This window comes from Suricata suricatta, chromosome 3 (genome assembly GCF_006229205.1).
Source record: "Suricata suricatta isolate VVHF042 chromosome 3, meerkat_22Aug2017_6uvM2_HiC, whole genome shotgun sequence".
Classification (NCBI taxonomy): domain Eukaryota; kingdom Metazoa; phylum Chordata; class Mammalia; order Carnivora; family Herpestidae; genus Suricata; species Suricata suricatta.
In genome coordinates this window covers 137,287,003-137,307,107 of record NC_043702.1, presented here as the reverse complement: position 1 = coordinate 137,307,107, position 20,105 = coordinate 137,287,003, and the positions used below count along the sequence as shown (strand labels likewise).

General features: G+C 40.8%; 1 pseudogene; it reads right to left on the bottom strand.

The window, feature by feature from the left end:
* LOC115287105 overlaps positions 1-5,385 on the bottom strand; it is an 82,730-nt pseudogene extending 77,345 nt beyond the window's left edge.
* Between the last annotated feature and the right edge of the window lie 14,720 nt (positions 5,386-20,105).

The following is a 20,105-nucleotide window of genomic DNA, read 5'->3' as shown; positions in this document are numbered from 1 at the left end:
TTTTCTGATATGATGTCTGGGTTCAAATCCTTAGGGGAAGGGAAGTGATCAGCCCAATGTAGTCTGAAGACCAGAAGGACCCAAGTCCCGGGAATCCTGCTCAGGAACTGTTCTCAGGATTTTTCAGTGTGATCTGTAAATCACCTTTAGGTCTGACAATCACCCTTCACCATTCCGCCATTCCCCAGGGTCACATTTCCCTCAGCCATCAGGGAAGCCTGCAAGAAGCTGCCAGGGCCCCCTGTGGCCCCTCCCCACCCTATACCACAGCTCTGGAGAGAAAAAGCTCCAGCTCCAGTGATTAGTCAGGGTTCAAATCCCAGTTTCACTGCCTATAAGCTGATCCCAAGTGAGTTCTTAAATTCTGAATCTTACTTTCTTATCTATAAGATGAGTTATATCAGCTTGACAGAAAGAAAGGAGAGAATATATAGAAAGAACCTGGTACAGAAAAAGTACTCACAAATATTAGTTCCTTTTCTCCTGAGGGCAAGTCTGTCACCATCAGACACAGAGAGGGCAGCGGAGTCATAGTGTGTGTGGCCAGAGCCAAGCAAGACACAGGAGAAGAACCCAGGAAGTAAATGGACGGATTTGCCAGCAAGAGACATCGCTATGTTTTCTTCTTGCCAAGCCTGAATTTCCCAGAGATACTGCATTTCTTTGGATAACTCAGCAACCACTCGGCCCAGATATAGTCTTTCAGGCAGGCAACATGTTTACAGTCAAAAAGCTCACTTCCACTTCAAGTTTCCAGTCCCCCTGCTGCTACTTTCTGCAAACTTAATTAATTAGTTGCTAACATTTGTTCAACCTCATGCAGCAATGGGAGACTGAAGGAAACGGGCTCTCATAAATTAAAAACATTTCAAAATATTGTCTTCTCCCAAGAAAACAGTTTTTTTAAAAATTAACACTCCATTTGGATAACTTTAAGGTTTCAAAAGAAAACAAACAAGGGAGCTCCAATTAATATCGACTGCCTTTAACTATTTCACTACCATCGATCTGCGCTATGATCCTAAGCATTGTCATCCCAGTACTAGACACAACTGCGCCCATACCTACCTCCTTTGTAATGCTTAGGTAATTACATCACAGATGGTCCTGGTGTGAAAATGCCTGCCACACACTCCATCAGTCAGCAGATTAAGAGATGCCTAAACTCTAAGTGATAATGTTGTCTTAGAAAATTAAAATCTCAAGTGCCATATTGAAGGCAATGATGTGTCACAAGTGGGTACAGTAAATTTTGATTTTTCTTATTGATTTGGTTGTTTCGCTACCAAGACATAATTACACTGGCTAAGACTAAATGATAGGGCAAGTGGCTAGGAAATGTCACAATGAGAAAATGTCACCTTAGCCCAAGTGATCCCAAGGGATCCAGAGTGGGACATGCTGATCTGTTCGCCTGGCTAACAGCTACCAGTTAAGAATTTGTAATCAGTGAGGGAAAGTTCCTCCACTGACCAATAAGGAGGGGATAGCATCCCAATGACTGACCATCCACTCCAGGTCATGATTTTTGTAGAGTGTTTCCTTACCTAAAAAAAGATCAATAATACTTGCTTTGTGTGATGTGAATGCCTGGGGAGACACTCTGTACAGTTGTTCTACAAACACATAAATTGCTGCCATTGTTTTATTGTTATGATGAATAACAGTATAAAAAGCTTTGAACCTAGAGTTTTCACCTGAGTCCTCATCACTGCTCTGGTCATAAAATGATCAAGTCATTGCCTTAGGAGTAGATATAAAAAAAACACAGTCAGGCTGGCCAACAGTGACACAGAATGAACAGTGACAACTGGAAGACCCGGTACTTGGGGATGCTTCTAGATGCTCTGTGACACTGTGAGAATGCTCATGATTGTGTGGAATTAACATGATTTCTTCTTAGTTTACTTTGGTGTAATCTTTATCTTTTCCTATTTGCTAAAAGATTCAAAAATAGGGGCGCCTGGGTGGCTCAGTCGGTTAAGCATCCGGCTACGGCTCAGGTCATGATCTCAAGGTTCGTGGGTTTGAGTCCCGCATCAGGCTTTCTGCTTCAGATTCTGTTTCTCCCTCTCTCTCTCTCTCTGACCCTCCCCTGCTCGCACTGGCTGTCTCTGTCTCTCAAAAATAAATAAAAAGCACAAAAAGGTTTTTAAAAAGATTCAAAAAAATGTCACACACACAGTTTGAAAATTACTGATTAAGCCTTGGACGTGGAAGAGAATACAAGGGGAAACATAAGAATGTAGACAATCAGGGCACCTGAGCGGCTCAGGCAGTTAAGCCCCTGACTCGGCTCAGATTGTAAACTCAGGGTTGTGAGTTGGAGCCCCACCTTGTGCCCCACGCTGGGCATGGAGCCTACTTAAAAAAATGCAGAAACCAAACTAAACCCTGGATCACTAAGTCCTTTAGCTTCTAAGAAATGTGGGGGATGATTGTTCAGACATTCCTATCAAAAGTGATGTTGACTACAGGCATGAGAAAACTAGTAAAAGCTGCCATACAATGGAAAAAACTTGACATGATTTTATACAAATAATACCAATAGTTACTTAGGCAAAAATATCTTCACTTATGTGTAACTACATTAAGCATGGTAATTAACATCATATTTAACAAAACAGTGTTTTTAGAAAATTTTTTAAAGTTTTTTTTTTTTTTTGAGACCGAGAGAGACAAAAATCAGGGGAGGAGCAGAGAGAGACATAGAATCCTTAGCAGACTCCAGGCTCAGAGTCATCAGCACAGAGCCTGACGCGGGGCTCAGATCTATGAACTATGAGATCATGAGCTGAGCTGAAGTTGGACACCTGACAGACTGAGCCACCCAGGTGCCTGCACATCAGGTTATTTTTGTAGTAACCTTTATTTGATTTTGTTCAATCTTAACGATATGTATGTATGAATGCTGAAATGGAGAGAGATAGATATAGCAAATCTCTGCCTTTATCTATTGTCTATCATCTGACTATCTATCTGTCTATCATTTACCTATCTATCTATGTAACAGGCATACTTCGGAGATATTGCAAACTCGGCTCTGGACCACTATAAAAAAGCAAGTATGACAATAAACCAAGTCAAATTAATTTTTTGTTTTTCCAGTGCATATAAAAGTTATGTTTGCACCATATTCTAGTCTTTTAAGTGTGCCATAGTATGATGTCTAAAAAAGGCAATGCACATACCTTAATTAAAAATACTTCATTGCTAAAAACTACTATTATCTGAGCTATAGCAAGTTGTAATCTTTTGCTGGTGGAGGGCCCTGCCTCAGTGTTGGTGGCTGCCGAACAGTGGTTGCTGAAGGTCAGGGTGGCTGTGGCGATTTCTTCAAACAAGACAGCAATGGAACTTGTTGCATTGATCCACTCTTCTCTGTGAATGATTTCTCGGTAGCACGTGATGCTACCCTCAGTAGAACTTTCTTCAAAAATAGAGCGAATCCTGTCAGACCCCGCTGCTGCCTTACCAACAAAGTTTATATGAGAGTCTACATCCTTGGTTGTCACTTCAACAATCTTCACAGCATCTTCACCGGGAGTAGATTCCATCAAGAAACCACCTCCTTTGCCCGTCCATAAAAAGCAACTCTTCATCCATTACAGGTTTATCATGAGATGACAGCAATTCAGTCCGGTCTTCAGGCTTCACTCGTCGGTCTAGCTCTCCTGCTCTTTACACCGCATCTGCAGTGACTTCCTCCACTGAGGCCTTGAACTCCTCAGAGTCATCCATGAGGGTTGAGATCAACTTCTTCCAAACTCCTGCTAACGTTGATAGTTTTATCTCTTCCCGGGAATCATGAATGTTCTTAATGGCATCTAGAATGGTGAATCCTTTCCAGAAGGTTTTCATTTATGTGTGTGGGGGGGGGTGTACATATATATATGTAATATATATATATATGACGTTTAATATAAAAATTTTTTTATTTGAGTATAGTTGACATACAATGTTGCATCAATATTAGATGTACAACAGAGTGAGTCAACATCTCTGTATGTTATGCTGTGCTCACCACATGTGTGGCTGCCATCTCTCACCATGCAGCACTGTTACGGTGTCATTGGCTAGATTCTCTATCCTGGGCCTTTTAGTCATTCCATAATTGGAAGCCTGCATCTCCCACCCCGCTTCTAGCATCACCTCAGACCCATCAGAGTGGCTAAAATCAGAAGACAAAAAATAACAAGTGTTGGTGAGGATGTGGAGAGAAAGGACCCTCGTGCACCGTGGGTGGGAATGCAAACTGGTGCAGCCACAGGCTGTGGAAAACACCCTGGAAGATCCCTCTAAACTTAAAAATAGAGATACCATATGATCCAATCATTCCAGAAGGTTTTCAATTTGCTTTGCCCAGATCTGTCAGAAAAATCACTATCTATGGAATCCCTAGCCTCACAAAATGTACTTAGTAAACAATAAGAACTGAACCATTGGAGCTCCCAGGTGACCAGGTGCGTGATTGGTGACCACTAACATTTTAAAAGGGATCTTTTTTTTTTCTGAGCCATGGGTCTCAACAGTGGGCTTAAAATGTTCAGTAAACCATGCTCTAAATACACTGTCATCCGGGAATTTGTTGTTTTATTTCCAGGGCAGATGGGCAGAGAACATTTAGCATCATTCGTCCCGTTCTAAATGGTAAAACTCCTGGGATGTTGGGAATAGTAAATGAGCACTGGCTTCAACTTCAAGTCACCAGCTACACTAGGCCCTACAAAGAGAGTCAGCCTGTCCTTTGAAGCTTTGAAGTCAGGCGTGGACTTCTCTCTGGCCGTGAAAGTCCTGTATGGCATCTTCTTCCGAGAGGAGGCTGTTTCATCTACACTGAAAATCTGTTGTTTTGCATGACCGCCTTTGTGAATTCTCTTGGATGAATCTTCTGGAGAACTTGCTACAACTTCTATGTCAGCCCTTGCTGCTCCGCCTCGCACTTGGATGTTATGGAGACAACTTCTTTCTTCAACGTCATGAACCAGCCTCTGCTGGCTTCAGACTTTTCTTCTGCAGCTTCCTCACCTCCTCAGCCGGCATAAAACTGAACAGAGTTAGAGGCTGGATCGGGCTTTGGCTCAAGGGAATGTTGTGGCTGGTGTGATCTTCATTCCAGACCACTAGAACTTTGTCTGTATCGGCAAAAAGGCAAAAAGACTGTTTCCATCTCCTCATTCCTGTGTTCACTGGAGCAGCACTTTCAGTTTCCTTCGAGAACCTTTCCTTCACATTCACAACCTGGCTGAGGGGTACAAGGGGCCCAGCTCTCAGCCGATATCAGCTTTCGACATGCCTTCCTCTGAGCTTCTTTATTTCTAGCCTTTCACTGAAAGTAAGAGACATGCAACAACTCTGCCTTTCACTTGGACACTTAGAGGCCATTGTATGGTTATTAATTGGCTTAACTTCAATATTGTTGGGTCCCAGGGAATAGGGAGGCCCGAGGAGAGGGAGAGAGACAAGGCAATGGCTGGTGGGTGGAGCAGTCAGAACACACACATGTACGGATTAAGTTCGCTATCTTACACGGGCATGTCTCCTGGTGTCCCAAAGCACTCACAATTGTAACCTCAAAATCACTGATCACAAATCATGATATTAAATAGAGTAATAATGAAAACTTTTAAAACACTGTAAGAATTATCAAAATGTGGCACAGAGACATGAAGTGAACAAATGTTGTTAGAAAAATGGTACCAATAGACTTGCTCGACACAAGGTTGCCACAAACCTTCAATTTGTAAAAAAAAAAAAAAATGTAGTATCTGTGAAGCACAAAAGCATTTTATTATGTATGTGTGCATACATATGTACAGATGCACATATATAATATATATTCATATGTATTTATTTATATGATTCAAATAGAGGTAAAGATACATAGCTTAATCTCTCTGTCTCTCTCCATTTACATGTGTGTGTGTGTGTGTGTGTGTGTGTGTGTGTGTGTGTGTATCCAAATAAGAATTTATATTTAGGGACAGAGACAGAATGAAAGAGACAGATAGACAGACAAAGACAGGGCACAGATAATTAGTTGCCTACAATTTGTCAATAGTCCTTCTGTTCATTAAAATAACCCAGATTTTGCTGGAGAAGCAATATGTCCACCTAAAAGAAATATTTGCAGCATTGCTTGTGAGCAGGCATGGCTATATACCTAACTGCTGACCAACGAAATGTAAGCAATACTTTGGCGTGGACTGTCCTGGGAAGCATATTAAAAGTAGGACAGAAGCACTGGGTGGCTCAGTCAACTGAGCGTGCAACTTCATCTCAGGTCATGATCTCATGGTTCACAAGTTTGAGCCCTGCATTGGGCTCGCTGCTATCAGCACAGAGCCTGCTTTGGGTCCCCTGTCCCCTTCTTCCTCTGCCCCTCCCCTGCTCGGGTACGCTCTCTCTCAAAAATACATAAACATTAAACATAAAATAGAAGTAGGGCTGATTAGGTTGGAAAGCCCATTTATTCCCCTTCTGCCTGTCTGCAGCTCGATGTTTTACTTGAAAAGGATCAGCCAGCCTGTGATCCTGAAGAGACAAATCCACACGAAGGATGGCTAAGTGGAAAGGGAGGAGGAGACGGGGTCTCTGTTCTTAGTAAGATTTGCCAAATCAGGTTAGGATTACCTGCTTTTATACTTCTCATAAATGAGGGAAAAAATATCAACTCCTAATTTTTTAAGGCCACTATGTAGGAGCTTCTGTTCGTAATAGCAAAACAGAATTCCTAACTGATGCAAGAGGAGCATTGATCCTTACCCTCCAGGCATTTATAGTTTTACTAACAAAACAAGATAGGTATTTGTGTTTGACCTGATTAAACAAGAACACAGACATGTAAGTGATCAAGGGCTTTACAAACAGGGCATGCTGTAAATGCTACAGGAGTTTGACAAAGAGAAAAAAGAGCGTGCACTGGAGTTTTTGAAAAACATCTTTTCACATGGAAAGGACCTGAGCAGCCTACACGCACAGAGAGATGTTAATAATTAGACATTTAGGGAGTGGGTCCCAGAATAGCAAGAACTTAAACACAAAGACCAAACAGCAAATGCAGTTTGCTAACTGGCTGGACCAGGAGGGGAGGGACACAGACTGTGGGACGGCTGAAGATGAATCTGAAGAAATAGGATGGGGCTGGGTGACAGCAGCTGGAAAACCAGGCTGTGAGGTTGGGATTTACAGGAAGTATGAAGTTCTGCATTGGCAATTCTTCGTGTCTTCTCCTGACCCTTTGGCTACTCACTACTCCCATGTTTATAACTGCCTATAGGATGGTTCCACCGGACACCCCATTGATCCCAGAAAGGTAACCTAAAAATAGAAGTCATCATATTCTTTTTTCAAGAGATCCATGATGCCATCAATTATCCAGCCTTCTATGATAGAAATTGTGGGATTATCTTTGACTCAATTTTCCTCTCCCAACCTCTCTATGCAATGCCACCTGGCCCATCCTCCCCTCCTTTGAAATGTCTTTTGAGTTGATTTCTCTCTTTCCCTTCCCACCATTATCACCTGGAATTGTCTTTTAACCTTCTCTTGCAGGAGTTTCCTAACAAATATCCCTCTTCACAGCCTCTCCCCTGCTATAGTCATCCTGTAAATATAACTGCCAGAAAAACCTTCCTAAATTACTATTCAAATCTCATTATGCCACCCCCACCTCATACTTCACATCCTAAATTCCTCTGCTGAGCCTACAAGAGCTTTCATACCGTTGCTCCTGAACCGAATCACCTTATTTCTCACCAGACAGGAACCCGCAAGCAATCCTGGAGTCTTCTGCGCTTACTCAAAGGAACTACTCATTCATTCCTAGTTCCCACTCACTTAAAAGTCCACTGTTTTCCCCTCTGGCTATCTAAATACTACTCACCCTTAAGATTCAGCAAACTAACACCTGCCTCAAAAGCCAGGGTTGAAGGACCTGAACGTAATGTACCCTTAGCGTCCGCCTATAAAACTCTCCCATGTCTACCAGAGCAAATCCGGCTCTGCACTCTATGATAGAATAGACATTCAACAAATACCTCTTCAATTAATGGTTTATAAAACGTTTTGATACTGTGTTAGAGCGATAAAAACTTAATAAAAACTTGTTAATCATTTGATGGCAATGAACTGATTAAGGTTTAGAAGTGAGGGACACGAACACATGCTTTAGGAGATTAATCATTCTGGTTCTCCATATCCCTGAACGCTGCCTCTGCCGTGAGAGTTTTAGATCTACTAAGCCAATGTAGTTTACATTAATTAAAAAAAAAAACTAAAATAAGTTCCATTGTTATGTGGAATTTATTATGGTTTAATTGCCACTGATTATAGTTTGGTTAATCCCCATTCATAGACAAATTTACCTTGAATTGCTGGACAATTAACTATACCATTGTTCAAAAGGCAGTAATTATTTCTAGCTGAAAATTGAGAGGTATGGAACTGAACCAGCTGTGCCCATCCAAAATTCCTAATGAATTCTAAAAACCCATATCATCCTTCCTCGTTTATCAGATCCACTTGATATTATTGTAGTTTTCCCTTTTGATTCAAAGGAAACAGTTCCATTAGTAGACACAAAGAGAGTACCTATTTCAAGGTGAATCTGAGCAAAGAGAATTATATCCTTAAAGAAATAATTCATATCTTCTTATAAATAATTGACACCTTTGCTAATTTCTCAAAAACAGGAAAACTAAACACCCAGTCAATAAATACATATCTTCGAAAATATATTGTTGCTAAATCAACTACATGACTTTGTTTAAACAGGTCCTATGAGGCATTAGAAAAAAAATTCTAGATAATGTGTTTTTAAAATTTTCCTTTTATCTTGACATCACTAAATGGGAGTATTCGCCATTAAGTTCTTTAATGACAATATCCTTTCTTTTACAAATGGCTTTGAAGTCTTCTACCGCCTATCGCAAGTATGTGGATACTTCCCCAGCAAGGGTGGGCGGGAAGCCAATACAAGCCACCAGGTGCCAATATTACACCTGACAAATTAAGCCACACGACTGGAAAAGGGTGGGTCCATCTCCTGTTAGAGGTTCATTTCCTCTCATTTTCCCATGAACAGGAAGTCATTGGAATGGGGAAAAAAGCTTTCCTTAAAGACCCAGACGACCAAGGGTCTGAACTCATTAACTCCTTGCTAACAAACAACTTGGAATCAAGTTCAAACTGATCACAAGACTTTATTTACATTGACATGTTCAAACCCCGCTGATGGCCTGGGTTCCAGGGTGTTGTGATTCAGTTAACACTCATAGTGGTCCTGGGGCAGATGGGGAGTGTCCTTGGATGTCATTTAGAATAACATCCCAGCTGATGGAGAAGGCAGTTCTACCTCAACCCTTGCACAAAACCTGAGAACCTAAACATTGAAAGGGTCCTGATAAGATCCTACCACAGCCATGAATTAGGGCCAGACCGTCTTTAAATAACTCAGCTCAACAGGATTGATTTGAAGAGTTTAATCGGAGATGACTGAAATTCCATAAGATACTGCACTCTATTAATATAATACTCAATTCAATTACACCCCTGAACTAATGACTTGTAACAGTGTCTCCTAAAGATCAGTTATTCAGCTTGACGAGTGTTAAATAAAGCATAATAAAAGAAAGTTCTCCAGCAGGAAAGTAATCCAAAGATTAGAGCTGTATACTTATTGTAGCGCTATTCCAAGAGATAAAGACGATATGAGACAATGTTGTGTCTTTGTAATGCATAAATAATTAATTAACAAATTTTATTTATGCTTGTTTTTTAAAAGGTATTATGAAAGGGACGTGATGTAATACGTGATGTTCTACCACTTGCTCCTTTCCCTTAGCAACACATCACTGACATCTCTCCTTGACGGTCTATATGATCATTCATTTAACTGATATATTGAATCAGCTCCCATAGTTTTTTTGCCAATCTGGGAGGTAAAAAATGGTAGCTCATGTTCTTTTGCTGTACAGTTTTTTTTTCACAACTAATGAGATTGAACATATTTTTCAGCTATTGGCTAGCCATTTGCAATTTCTCCAGAGAATTGTTTATTTTATACCTTTGGTCGTTTTCAAGTACATTATTTATATTTTTCTCATTAACTTGGGAGCACTCTTTAAATAATGGACAGTAACATCCTTTATTCTGTGATGTGTAATTCAAATATTTTGTCCCAATCTGTCATTTCTCTTTTAACATTGTTTATAATTTTTTTCATTAACTCAAGTTTTCCTTAATGGCCTCTGGATTTCTTTCCCATCTTGTTTTTACAAAGAATTTCTCATCCAAGATTATTTTTTTTTTAAAAAGGGTTCATTCGTATTTTCTTCCAATACTTGTATAGATTTGATTTTTATGTTTAGAGCGTTATTCCATCTGGAATTTACTTTTGTGTACGGTATGAGTCCAGATGGAGAGCCGGCTGTCCCAACGCCATTTACTGAGCAGTCCGCTTTTCAGCCACTGATTCGAACTGCCTCTATGTTATCTGTTAATTTCCCCTATATTCTTAGGTCTGTTTCTGAACCGCAATCTTCTTGGTTATTTGATTTCACTCTCACTGCCCCGTGCTGTAACTGTGTCACAATTGTTTACTCCTTAAGATGAACAGTTCCTTTTGACCACTACTACCTGGGTAAGTCCTCACTCATTTTAACTTTTTGTTTGTTTGTTTTCCATGGCTATTGTCACGTGGTTGCTCTTCCAAATGAACTTTAGAATAGACTGCTCAAGTTCTATTACCAGGATTGCAAGGCAATTTACTAAAAAAACTGAAGGGGATTCTACATCATAAGTGCATCTGATTTAAAGCATGAAGTTTCATAAAACAAAATATTTGACAATACTTTTGAAAGTTAAACTATCATAAGACATAGGTAGGATATTTTGTCATTATTCTTGTTATATCAAGACTTTCAGGGGTTAAACGGTAACATGTCCTTTTGACTGACTGTTCAGCCAACCAAACAGTAGCTATTCTGGACTAAGATTCTATAGTATATGTTCTGAGCCTACAGAGATAATTTGTGGCATAGTCCCTGTCCTTGGAAATTTATAATCTAGTTAACCTGGTGAGACATATGGTCATATACATATAAGGCATATCAGTATGCACAATATACATGTTGATATAAGTTAGCTCATATTAGAAATCCATTGGAAAATAAGATTACCAAGAGTTCAAAGGCAGGAGATTACAGTAAGGATAAGTTAGAGGGTCTCCCTCTCTCATGTTATGGAAGAGAATATTAAGGCCTATTCAGGTTAAATCATTGAGCAAAGTAGTAACAGAAAACATCAGGCTTGTTTGCTTATTCCCATTTCAGTGACCTACCCACTGTACATTTCCTTGTCAACCATTTTGGAATGATCTAGAAATCTATATCAGGGAAGCAGCAGAATCTTTTAGAAAACTCACACTGATACCTGTGTCAATATCCACAAACTAATTTCCCCAGATCAGTTAAAACTGAAAAGGTTGCATGCATACAAGTCTATTACAGGAATTTCTTTTGATGTCCATGACATCAAATAACAGATATCAACAATGCTTCACTTTTCAACCAGTGGTTTTGACATTAGAACACACAGCCTGTGGCTAGGTAATAAAATGCAAGGATTTTTTTGGCCCCTTTAGGCACAAATCATCCTGTTGTCAAATTTTAAAGCCCTCGGGTAATAAGCCCTAAGACCCACAGGTATCTTTACACCTGTGGAGAAGAGATTTCTAAAACTCAACATCAAATCCACTTTTGATTTTCACTTGAGTTTGTTTCTGTCAATGTTAGGCAGGTAACACATTTCAGCTTTTAAGCCGTGAAGTGATCTCTTTTTTAGAAAAAAAAATTGCATTCACAGCTTTAATCTTATATTTCCATGCGTATTGAGTTAAATGTTGTAAAACTATCAATTCTGTCAAAACCTAGCAAAAAGAAAACAGGACACCATGCAATCTTAATGTCCAAACTGACTAGTGATTATCAGAAATTAAATGTGCAGGAATTCCAAATCTTTTTTGATCTGAGATGTCTAGATAACTTTTGTTTTTCCATAATTGTATGAGGTTTCTACATAGTATTTAAGAATCAATTATATTGCAATTGATGTAATTAACTCTAATAATCCATTAAAAGTCAGTAGGAGGGCTATTCAAGTCAATAGAAAAGAAGGAGTATATTATGAAGGTGTTATTAACCTATACAGAATTTTACTAGACATTTTCTTTTCTTACATAATAAATACACAGTGGTTAGGAAGGCTGTCATTATAATTTAATGTGAACAATAGTCCGTCACTTCTTTTCCTGTGCAACCCTTAACTAATTCCATGTACCATGCACAAGTAAAATGAAACCTTTTCTAATCAGGGTACAGTCATATCAATCATCTGTTCCTCCGTGATTAAAGAAGAGGTCCTTCCCCAGCTAAGTGGGAGAGGGCTCTAGCAGAAGTTTCAGACCCACCTTTTCTTTTGGTTGACACCTCTCAGTTTCTGATGGCTGTCTGTATGTTGCAACTAATCAAAGAGTACAAAATCCCCCAGAAAGTTTTGGTCAGAATACTTTAGCAACCATTAAACTGCCATGGAGATCATGACTACACACTATCTTGAACTTCGCAGCGTTCAGAACCTTTTGAATGAAGTGAGAGGAGACCTGCTCCCCTTCGCAGCATTTACATACCCACACTACTTCTTCATCACCTTGCTCGGCCCTGGCCGTGAACCTCACAGATACCTAAAATGGCCAACCTCGTCGAGCTGGCCTGATCATCCTTGGGACTCTAGCTCACCTACTTTGTGCTCTAGAGTCCCTGCTCAGCCCGCTGCCCACCCTTTCTCCATTCCTAGCTAAACGAAGTCAGAAGACTATAATCTGATCACAGGTCCCGGTTCTGCTTTTCCAGTTTGGCACTGAACGACAATGTTGCACCATAATATTTGCATGAAAGGACATTTCCTTATTAGTCTCAGTGACTTATCCTACTATAGGCTTATCCTACTATTAGATGCACGGTGGGAGCTTCCCCTGGCTTCATGTACATCACGGTAACTGTCCCCAGCTACGTGGACAGCAAGCTTTATTGGGAATAACACCTTCCACACAAAGAACAGCAATACCCACAAAGGTGTAGAGCCACAGGGGATGGGGTGGGGGAAGAACAGGGCACGTGGAATCAAAAGACTTGGGATGAACACAGGCTCTGCCAAGGAACTGGCTGTGGGATCCAAGCCCTCTCACTCCTCTGTCTCCTCATCTGTAAAGTGAGCAGAGGAAAGGATCCATGTCATAGGGCTGTTATTAAATTCACCCCATGACATTAGGACTAAATTACACAAACTCGTGACATAAGCCTTGGGAATCAGGAACCCACCACACAAATCTGAGATTGTCTTTGTGCTGGTGGCATTGCCCAGCCCCCAAGAGCTCTTGAAGCTAAGGAGAAAGGGGACAAGGCAATAATTCTCAAACTTTGGTGCATGTGAGATTCACCTCGAGACTCATCTCAAAGTACACATGCCTGTTTCCCTGGTGACTCCGAGTTGAACTACAGGCCGAGAGGCACTGGAATGAGAGGTTGGCCGAAAATGGCTTCCTGTTCAGAAACTTCAGGCTAGTCTTAGAGGATACAAATAATGAAGAAGATACAGCTAAATGTTGAGCGATTGAAGATCCACATGGAGAAAGACAAACATGCAGAAATAGATAAAATATAAGGCCAGTGTTGTCCAGGAAGAAAAGGCAGCACTTAAGGAAGGCCTCTTTGAGTTTCTCTGTGGAGCCATGACACACGTGAATCTGCATTCCCTGGAAGGAAATTCTGGCTCCCTCTGACTCCTCAAGCAAGCACCTGTCATGCTCTATGCTCCCTTCTGCATGAACCTTACTTCCAGTCACCGTGAGCCATTGAGTCTCGGCCAGGAATCAAGGGGAGAGCATGGGTCCCGTCCCCGCTCCTGGAAAGCCAGGCCTCACCAGGAAGCGGCGTCTCTTACTCAAAGGGTTCATCTCAGAGATGGAACAAAGAACCCTTTTCATTCTGGAGAGCTCCTGTTTTATGTGGTACAGGCAAAGATTGAATAAATCCACCAGAGGCATGGGCAGCCACAGTGACTAGAATATGAGACATCCCCCTCTGAAGGTTTCACTTTGAATCTCCTCCCTAAGGCCAGTCCCGGAGAGAGAATTTGGACACAGCAAAGCAGTGGCTTCAAAGTCACAGTAACTGTCTACATGCCTGGGAGGAGATGGAGAATGTCACCTTCCTTTTTTTTTTTCTTTTTTTTTTTTTTTTCTGAAACTCCCATCATCACTTTGTATAGGTTGCAAGAACACAGAGAAAAGAGACCTGGTCCAGGAGTCAAGAGACCTGGGTGGTCGTCCCGCCCCTGCCAGTCATGAGCTAGGTAACGATCTCTCTTTCTTTGGCCACATCCTTTTCCAAAGAGCAAACTTCAGGAGACTGACATCTACCCTAGCTACTTCACAGGGTTAACGTGAGGGGCCAGATGAAAAACTTCTTTGAAAAGTAAAAAGTGCACTTGAACTGTAAGAAATTAATATTTAGAGCCCCCAAGTACAATTTTCGACCTCTGAATCCCCCAATTTGGCTATGAGATGTTGTCCTCCGATTCACTAAAGTTCTCTCTGCTGCTTTGCTTTGAAAGCATAGGCCGGTCCTCTGATAAGTCCCCACCATTGAGTCCTCTGCAGACACAGGCTTGGCCAGCTGGGCCGCAGGTCCTATTGAATTCCCTCTGACTCTCGCAGGTGTGCCCTCGCTCTCTCCAGGCCGACAGAAGCTTGAAATGCTCCTGCTCTCCCACCCCACTACACAGACCTAGAGGTACCCAAGTACGCCTGACCCCCGTCGCATTCATGTGACACCTCTGTTCAGTGCTAAATTCACTTGAGAGAGGAAAAAAATACCTCAACCAGGAAATAAATCTTTCACTGCTATTTCATCCTCCCCTCACGTGGCGCTGGAATATCGCTTTAAAGAACATTCTTGTGGCCTTTCCAGTTCTCTTCCTTTAGGTCTGCAAACAGGAGTAACCCGTCCAAGGGGAAACTACTCCCCAGCAGAGCAGCTCTTCAAAGGGGACTTCTTCGGGCAGGAAAAGGGAACGTCTGATACCATAGCTGAATAAACAGACTCATCGAGCTCAGCGCCAGATTGGAAAACCAGGCCCTCCGCGCCCGCAGCCCGCCAGTGTGCCGGGGCTCTGGCTCTCTCGTCTCTGGCCTTCTGGCTCTCTCTTTTTTTTCCTCTTCCATTCTGTCATCTTCTTCACCAAATGCTTTAACGTTCTTGGGTTTATAATGATTGTTTTATTGTTATTAATTGACTGATTTAATGGGCTCTGCAGGTTTCAAAGCCCATTTTTGAATCACAAACTGTTCCGACACTTCTAGTCACATGGCTCACATTCTCTCTCAATGTTCACATATCTCCACGGCCACCAATGTTCCTCAGATAGGAGCTCCTTTGGGGGGCACCTGGGGGGGGCTTAGTCGGTTAAGCGTCCAACTCCTGATTTCCACTCAGGTCATGATCTCATGATTCCTGAGCTTGAGCCCCACATCGGGGCACTGCACTGGCCGCTTGGGATTCTCTACCCCGCCCCTCGTCCCTCCCCTGCTCATAAGCTTTCTTGCTATCTCTTTCTCTCTATCTCTACCTCTATCTCTGTCTCTATCTCTATTTCTCTCAAAAATAAATAAATAAAAATATGAAAGGAGCCTCTGGGTGGCCCAATCAGTTAAGTGTTGAACTCTTGGTTTGGGCTCAGAGCATGATCTCACAGTTCATGAGTTTGAGCTCCACACGGGTTCTGCACTAACAGTGCAGAGCCTGCTTGGGATTCTCTCTCTCTCCCTCTTTCTTTGCCGCCTCTCTCAAAATAAATAAATAAACTTTAATAAAAATATTTTTTAAAAAAAGAAAGTAAGCTCCTTTTAAAAACAGAACAGACAATTCACACTCTTGATGTTGTAAGCCCTGGATGGATGGCCTACAAAATCCTAGGGCTTAATGGATCCTCCAAAGATCAAATTTACAGACTAAGAAAAATAACATTGTCTACTCTGGCCTTTGAAAGAGTCTTGAAGCTACCAACCTGTTTACAACTCAGCTAAGTGTCTCAGTCTATAGAAGTACTTCCAAATGTCTAAACTACATTTATACAATAATTAGTTTTTCCACTTGAATAGCTGGTCATGAGTGAAATTCCAAGCCATAGATCAGAGCTGGGTTTAGGCTTAGAAACTGGAATTTGTCTTTCCCATATGGGAAAATTGTAGGGTTTTTCTTTTAAAACAATTATATCCATAAATTCAGATAATCTAGACACTAATTTTAATTACTTGTGTATTCATACACACTCTTGTGGACAGAGACAATTCTGTGTGGATTTCATACAATACATTAAATCAATTAAGATTTCTTTAGCCATCTAAAAATTAGGCATTTAAAAATTATATCTCACTTTGTTTTTCATATTTAAATTCTTTCTTAAATATTTCTTTAAGGGGTGCCTAGGTGACTCAGTTGAATAAGTGTCTGACTCTTCATTTTGGCTCAGGTCATGATTTCACAGTTCGTGAGATCAAAGCCCACATTCAGTTTTGCTGACAGCACAGAGCTGCTTGGGATTCTCTCTCTCCCTCACTCTCTGCCCCTCACCCACTCTTGTTCTCGCTCTGTCTTAAAATAAAGAAAATAAACTTAAAAAACATTTCTTTGAGAAAATAATTCTTGGATAATAAACATACTTGGAGAAAGTTTATAAAATGTTCCAGTACTAATTTTAAAATTAAAGGTTGGGACATCTGGGTGGCTTAGTTGGTTAAGCATCCAACTTTGGATCAAATCACAATTTCATAGCTTGTGGGTTTGAGGCTGGCCTCAGATTCTGCCCTGACAGCTCAGAGCCTAGAACCTGTTTCAGGTTCTGTGTCTCCATCTCTCTCTCTCTCTCTCTCTCTCTCTCTCTCTCTCAAAAATAAACATTATAAAAATGTTTTAAAGATCATTTTAATGTAATTAGAGGTCAACTCTTTAATTTACTCGGCTTCCATAACTGGCTTCTGGCACATTCATTATCAGAATTCATGACTGTCCTCCTTAAAATGCCTGTTTAGTTGGCTTTACAAACTTCAAGCTTCAACAAAAAAAGAGTCAAAATAAAGAGAAATGGTTCAGTAAATATCTGGTCAGTATAGATCTCTGAGACGCAAGGCATTGTCCTTTTTTTCCTCTCCAATAGTAAGCTCTTAACCTCAACTGCTCAGTCACCTCCCACTTTCCCATCAACATTTATGGATTGGAAATTATCTTCTAGAAGACTCGTTGAGCCCCACACTGTACGTTCATCCTGTCTGAATTCTTGTAATTACTATGGAGTCCTCACAAGAATAATCCAATTGTCCTTGACATTATTAGTCACCACCAACAGAAAAGTCCAGATTAGCCAGGGATAGGTAAACTTATTTGAGTATTTGTCAAGAATTGTATTGTGTCTACATTAGGAGAAGGAGAAAAAATTCTAATTCAGCTACTCTGACGCTGTCTGTCAAGCAACACCTGGGTATTAGAAATACTCTCATTAACAAATAGAGTTTTCCTATGGTTTTTGTATAAGACGCCACATTCAATTGCCTGTCAAGCTAAGAAGAATAAAAGTCAGTGACTATTTTTAACCAGCAGGAGTCTAAAACGTCCTTCCTCTTCATTTGACATGCCTAGATTAGGTTCTCAGTTATGCAATCATTGGCACAAACATCCCCTTAGACAGGCTGAAGGGACAAGGTGGGAGACGTTTGTCACCTTTGCCCGGGCTTTCTTTGTTCTGCAGATAATAAACTTTGGACTTCTTTACTCAACCAGTCATCTTGCACAAAGAGTAAACTCTCTCAAAACTTTCTGTTCCCTTGAGACCCTTGAGAAAACAAAAATGGGGGGGGGGGAGCATGACTAAAATCTACTTTCTTTGGTCAACATCCTAAAATTGAGCAATTTCTTGACATCTTAAAAGGGACTGTCTGGCGTCAGGTCGAGAGTTAGTAAACTCCCTATTGACCAAATAACTGAAATCAGTAATAACTGCAGTCAGGATTCTAGGGTTGCAAACACTTGTTCTGTAACTATTTCCTGCTCCTCCATGTGGCACTTTACCCACATAGATCTTGCATAAGCACTAGTTGCTAACTTTTAGGTCGCATAGTTCTATCAATAAAAATATTCGAGACCTATCCAATTTGCATACCTTTACTTATAAGTTCCATGCATATTATTGTATTGTGTGCATCAAAAATGTACACACCTTGGGGTTCCTGGCTGACTCAGTTGGCAGAGCGTCTCTTGATCTCAGGGTAATGAGTTCAAGCCTCACCTTGAGCCTAGAGCTTACTTAGCTATATATTTTATACATATCCCCCAAATAGATATTATATATCCCCCAAAATCTTTATTTAAGATGGAAGTTTAAAAATGAAAGGAATAGAAGACGTAATATCTCCCTTCTGCACATCAAGAGATCACTTGGGATTCCCCATGGGATCTGGGTTTCTACCTGTGAACACACGGCTTTAAGAACGCAGTGACCTACCACTGTCCCAAACTCAGTCACCACCTCGCCCTAATCAAAACCCATTTTGAAAAAAAGATCTGCCATCAGTCATTATCATCTTGTGTGAATGAGGACCCATCATTAGATTAATGCTTCCAGCAAGATTTGCATTTTAAGTATACGCCTAATTATGAGAAGAAAGCTTTATTTCATGTTAATGTAATATCAGGAATGTCAAAATAATTTATGATATTTGAAAGATAGATCATAGTTCCTGGTGGCCCTAAAATCAGACAAGTCGGGATGCCCCTTATGTAGTGACTACACTGGGACAGTACCAAACTTGGTTTATAAGAAGGCTTTAGGAACAGCAAGTTGGTTACAAAGGGGAAGAGTGGGGATCACACAGGCCGGGGGATGTTTCCTGAGGCCAAGCCCAAGTTTCTACTTAAATTGTATTTTCATTTGGGAAGTCAGGACAATAGCTAGACATTACAGAGGAAGAGCTTACGTCCTCCAAGTCAGGTTCATGACCCCCTCAAGACCAATTAAAAAAAGAAACTCTATAAACTCCCACAGGGCTGCCATGGAACTTCAAAGGCTTGGTAGCCTCAGGTTAAGGAGTAAGACTTCTATAATTCAAGGGGAAAAAAATCACTTTTGCCACAATCACAGGTACTGTCATGGCTTGGGTACTTATATTCATCATGAATTCATGAAAAACAATTTTCCCCGAGGAAAAGATGAGCAATAATTTAGATTATTTTCATCCTTGTGAATATGCAGGAAAGGTGCTTGCAAAGCAGAATAATCCACTAGACATCTGTATTGATCCAGTTTATCAGGTCATTACAAAAGAGCCCGCTTCTTTTTGTTGTTCTTGTTGTCTTTAGTTTGTTTCATGTTTATTTGTTTTGGAGCGGGGGATGGGCAGAGAGAGAGGGGAACAGAGGATCCGAAGTGGAGTGATAGCAGATCTGATAGCAGAGAGCCCAGTGCGGGGCTCGAACTCACAAACCACGAGATCATGACCTGAGCCAATGTGGGATGCTTAACTGACTGAGCCCCCTAGGTGCCTTTGGCTTTGACAAGAGGAAAGTGGAGCATGGAGCACATACATTAGCTGTTGGGACATGTCTCCTGTGTATGTATGTATGCGTACGTACTACACATATGTGTATCTGTGTTTGTGTGTACAAGGAGGCACCTGCCATTCAGTTTGCTGCCTGATAAAAAGTTGGGCAAACAGGTGCCCATGAAAATTTATAAACTGATATATGTATCAGGAAACACAAACTAACAACGTAACCTAAAAACACTTCAAATAAGTATGCATCGACCGAATGAAGAGTAGAACCTAATTAAAATTTATTATGAATTTCCAGAGAAGTAGAGACAGGCGTTTCAGCTAGATAAATAAATTGGCATGAGAAATGGAAAGAAGCTAAATTTAGCAAATTATACCCAAGGGACACAAGGTTCACCAGTATAAGAAAAGTATGCATAGTGTGATAAAGGATGAATTACAA